Source organism: Dipteris shenzhenensis, chromosome 33 (assembly GCF_047967505.1).
Source record: "Dipteris shenzhenensis isolate YYH24624 ecotype China chromosome 33, Dip_SZ_1.0, whole genome shotgun sequence".
Classification (NCBI taxonomy): domain Eukaryota; kingdom Viridiplantae; phylum Streptophyta; class Polypodiopsida; order Gleicheniales; family Dipteridaceae; genus Dipteris; species Dipteris shenzhenensis.
Genome location: NC_141628.1, coordinates 5,984,933 through 5,990,252, shown reverse-complemented (window position 1 = coordinate 5,990,252; position 5,320 = coordinate 5,984,933). Strand labels below are relative to the sequence as shown.

The window sequence follows — 5,320 nt, the reverse complement described above, 5'->3', positions numbered from 1 at the left end:
TGTAGAAAAAGAAGTTGGAGCCGAGTCCATGTCGGCCAAGGGAATTCTCAAAGCAGCTCCACCAAAGTGCTACATCTTGAGTTGAACATGGCCCTTTGGGGGATTCCAAAGTGCTACATTTTGAATTGAAGTGCTTTGGAAGCTACTGGGTTCGCAATCCTCTCCTCGAGATGCAATCGAAAGACTTTACTAGCCTTCCATCTCCTCGATTTTCCTTCCATATTTTGCTTTGAATTTCATCTCTTAAGGAAATGCAAATGTTGAATGTCAGGACACTGACACACATCTACGATTAGTGAGCTCCATACTAGGTGTCCTAGCTTTTTTTCCTTGGTCCAAGGTAAAAGAAGAAGAGTGATGGTTTTTTCAAATCAAGCACACGTTGAAATAATATATCCACAGGTTGAAATGAATAGCGTTTCAATTCAACCTACAATTTGAATTCGACTTGATTATCTCTAGGAATGCCCATGTGAGGAGGGTTATTCAAATATGTTTTATTTAGGAAATGTTGGATGCAGCGTTAATCTGGGCGGTACCATGTTTCTCTTGCAGGAAATTCGTCATTGAATTTTGGACGGGCGCTGAGGCTAATCTCCTCCCACCAAAGATTGTAATTCTGAACTGAGGACAGGTTAATAGGTCTCAAGACATTGAGTCAAGATGGGAAAGTTTGTGATCTGATAATAAGTCGACGAGGTCATCACATGACCATTCACCATTCAAGGAGGACGAAGGGACGTTGAATGAAAAAGTTTTCTTTCCGTCCAGTGCTGTATAAGTTACACATCCGTGCTTCTCTCGCTCACTACAGAGATGCCACAGAAATGCACTTGGACAAAAGATTGGCAACAACGTCCGACGTTGTATCGATAGATGCTGCTGAAGATGGCCGGATCTGTAACGTGGAGCTGGAGCTGATGAACAACATCCGACGTTGTATCGATAGATGCCGCTGATGGACAACGTCCGACGTTGTATCGATAGATACTGCTGTTGATGATGATGGCCGTATCTATGGTCGGAAACGACGGCGACCTCGAGCTTCAACAAAGTGCTTACTCATTGTGGCCGCAGCTCTGCTCTGCTAGTATCAGTAATTTCCAATATCTTCGCTTCGGAGATTACGGGAGCAGGTCCCTTGCCAATATCACCTTCCTCAGGCTAATTATGATGGAAACTTGTTCGCTTACACGTTATCGTCCGTATGATCGAAGGTGTTCGATTTGTTCAATCTTAATCGTTGCCTTCTTCCCGACTATTGCGGGCCTTACGGAGTGTGCAACGCACCTTCGAACGTCTGTTCCTGCCCTACTACCTCGGATCGCTCGTTTCCGTTCATGATTTCTTCGAATCTCTCACAGGGCTGCTCCCCAACTCGCAACCTCACATGCCACAATCAGCCCCTCAATTCTTCAAAAACCCAGACGTTTGTGGCGCTGAGTGGGGTAGACTATTTCTCTAACAAGTACTCTCTCTCGTCGAATTACTCCACACAAAAGACTTGCCAGGATGCCTGCTTGCAAAATTTTTCCCGTCTAGCTGCTTTTTGGCATGGACACTTAAACTCTTGTTTCCATGTGGATCATGTGGGCAGTCTGCAGGGATCATTGAACAGTAGCTATCTAGCCTTCCTTAAGGTGGAAGACGTTGGTAACGCCAAAACAAGCTTTGTCCCACGACCAGTGGTTTCCGGTGTAGCTTGTGTATTTTTGCTATTTTCATATATAGAAGATGGTCTGCGGATCAAGAATTGGAGGATGAAGAACCATTTTTAGATTCGGCACCAGGGCTTCCCACAAGGTACTCTTATACAGATCTTGATTCCATAACAAATGGCTTCAGCGATGAATTGGGAAAAGGTGGATTTGGCAAGGTGTATGCTGGGATCCTACAAGACGGAACCAAAGTAGCAGTGAAGGGCTTAGAAGGCTCAAGTCAAGGGAGCAAGGAGTTCAGGGTTGAGGTGATGATAATGGGAGGGATTCATCAGTACAATCTGGTTGGGTTGATTGGATTCTGTGCTCAAGGCTCACATAGGCTTCTTGTCTACGAGTACATGGCAAATGGCTCCCTTGATCAGTGGCTCTTCAGAACTGAAACTGTGTTGGATTGGACACTAAGTTTCAATATAGCGTTGGGAGCAGCCAAAGGCCTGGCCTATCTACACGAGGAATGCAAAGATACAATCATTCATTTAGATATCAAGTCACAGAACATTCTACTGGACAAGGATGTTGTTGCCAAGGTATCAGATTTTGGGCTTCGAGGCTCATGCGCAGGGACGAAACCCATGAGAGGACCCCTGGCTACTTGGCACCTGAATGGCTTACTGAGCATGCAATTTCTGAAAAGTGTGATGTTTTCAGCTTTGGAATGCTACTGATGGAGATCCTAGGGGGGAGAAAGAACCTAAACCTTGCAGTGGAAGAGACAGAAAAGGTCTACTTTCCAACTTGGCTCTATCATCAGGTGGCTACAGAAGGAAGGGTGACTGATTTGACCAATATTGCTAGAGTTGATGGGGTAGAGGAAAACGTGCAAGCCAGAAGAATGATGATCACAGCTTTCTTGTGTGTTTTGGAGAGCCCTGCATTGAGGCCTTCCATAAAAACAGTGGTCCGCATGTTGGAAGGCCTTTTGCCTCTCAGACGTCTTTCAAGGCCTGCACTTCGCTCTACGAAAGGAGACTGGTTTGGCTCAATCCAAGATGGAGAAAGCCCTCTCCGACATTTATGGGACTGATGGTGGATTCATGTCCTTAGAAATTTCTGCAAGGTAGAGGGTGGCCTTCCATTTCCACGGTTGGATTTTCGGCCCTTCGAATGTCAAGCATGAATTATTCATTAAGTAGCTGCGCATTTCTAGGGGATGCACATTGAGTGGTGTACAGACTATCCGAAAGGACGTCTTTCTCAGCAATGCTACCTTTCCTCCGGTTTAGAGCAATTGGGTTTTGGTAGCAGCAAGCTCGTTTCCACAGCCATGAAAGCCCTCCCTGTGATTCGTGCTGAATATGAACCAATAACTAATTTTCCATACAGAGGATACTCGGTGGTTTGATGTCCATGCGCACGACCAGACTGGTTCTCGCATTTGCTGTGTCATATCTTAGTAGACATTCCTTTGCTCCACATGGTCTCCTTATTTCTACCGTCAAACATTTAATGCACATGTGAACGGCACACTCAACACCAAGATTCGATCGATATCACAGCCTGCTGTGGATGAACATGGCTACTCTCATGGAGATTGGGCAGGCGACCCTCATACTAGGAAATCTACATGAAAGCGTCTTGGTCGTTATTCCTCTTATGAGTCAAGCTGCCCTCTACCTTTCTAGAACTGGCTCATTCCACCAAATATATACGAGTCCAGTATCACTTTGTTCGTGAATTACGCACCCTCAATCCGAAATACTATCCAACTGATGTTGACACATTCATTCAGTAAGGTTGTTTACACACCAAAGCCGTGCCGGTCAAAGCCTCAATAATATGGTTCTTGGGGGGAGGGGTGCTTAGGGGGGTTTCACACTCCTCAACGGATAGGTGAAGCCCCTAACCCCCTTCATTCCAAGAGAATATGGCTTGGCTAGTTGGTTGAAATGTAGAGAGGGACCTAGCTCAAGTCCCGGTCCCAAATTTTAATTAGTTGTGTATAGGTGGACTCTCACTTAGGGCATCACGACTAGGCCGTCGAGAATTCTTGCATTCCTTGGCATGATTGGGATTACACGTCATTCCTCGATCGGACGAGTGCGAAGGCCTTGATTAAGCGCTCACACCGTCCGCCTATTTGCGAGTGGATGGGTGTGATACCCCCCTTACACACTTCTATGGTGAATCTCCGGCATGTGGCAAAAGGTTGTGGGTTTAAGCCCCACCATCTCAAAGTGCATTTAATGTTTTGAAGAAAAAACCCTCGCCCAAGCGCTTGCAATCTTGGCTGCCAGGCTGCATAATTTTAGGGGCCAATCGGGCCTCCCCATGTGGCTAAACGCCCCTACATTTTTGGTTGGCGAGCTAGCAGTGTGTAAAGAGCCTAAGCCACTCACCAAGGAACGGCATGGACTCTTATGCACCCAAATGAGTTATCTAATCACTGGGGGCGATGGACCTGGAGAATCCTAACATACATAATTGTTAGTTACAGGAGCAAACTACCCCCTATGGGCCATCTGCTAGGAGCGAGTGTTGCAATTAGGCTGGGTTCATGCCACCTACTTGCCACCCTCCAAAAGGTGGCTTGAAGGGTTATTGTCTTTGAGGAGTATTTCCTCCTCCATGGGCGAGCAGGTGGTGTGAACCCAACCTTAGGTACCATTAGGTCCTAATAGCTTGTGGGCACAAACAATGTACTAGAGAAATCTACTCTAGTAAATTAACATAATTCGTTTTTTAAAATTTAGAAATATCACTCTTCACTCAATTGCTTAGGTGGTCCATATGTTAGGGTGGCAAACCATCCAAGACTTGGGGCAATAGGCTAAGAACCACAATAGTGGTCAAACCCACACACACCTCCAAGACACACACACATTTTGACCACTAGGCCTACCAATTAGCATAAGTTAAGAAATAAAGTTAGTGGCATGATTAGTGGTGCTAAATCACATGCAAAAAGGCTAAGTATTAGTTGTAGGAAAGTTAGAGATTTATACTGTCAATATTCATCACATATACTACTTGTATGACACTTTTTGCTGCATGTAGTACAATTGCTTCTTATCCAATCTTTGTCTTGTGTATTCTTCTCTGTGCATTATTCGCTTCAAAAGGCACCTATCTTGTTTGTTCAAAACATATCAATTTTCATTAGACTTTATTAACATTGAAGCTTTTCCATCATCCTTATTCCAAACACATTGCACGTTGAAGAATAAAATCCTCGCATCACCTTTTTGTGTTTAGGTAGTTGTGGTCATCCTTTATCACACTGCTTGATTTTGGTTGGTATATGGTAATCGAATTCCTCATGTTTACATTGGCTAGAATGGATTTAAGATTTTCTATTACATTTTCCAACCCTTGGACATTGTAGCTTGTTTGGATGCATTTGAGAAAGCACACTGGTTCAAGGCTAGCTCCATAATTGCCTCTTGCAAGGCTAGCTCCATGGCATTTCAGGTTCCAAGAAGCCATTCCCCTCAAAGTCAACATTCTAACCAATGCCAACACGCCTCCTACCAACAAGTGGGATGCTATTTCTAGAACTCTCAACAAAAAGTCAAGCCCATTGATGTTTCTTGCTCCCTAATTGTGTCCTTATCTCCCACGTGGTGCTTGCATGACTAATGTCTAGCTTGTGGAAATTTGTT

General features: G+C 44.7%; 1 pseudogene; it reads left to right on the top strand.

Annotated features, from left to right (window-relative positions):
- The first annotated feature begins 888 nt into the window (after positions 1 to 888).
- On the top strand, positions 889 to 2,989 carry LOC147879587 (G-type lectin S-receptor-like serine/threonine-protein kinase SD2-5; annotated as a pseudogene).
- Positions 2,990 to 5,320: the final 2,331 nt, after the last annotated feature.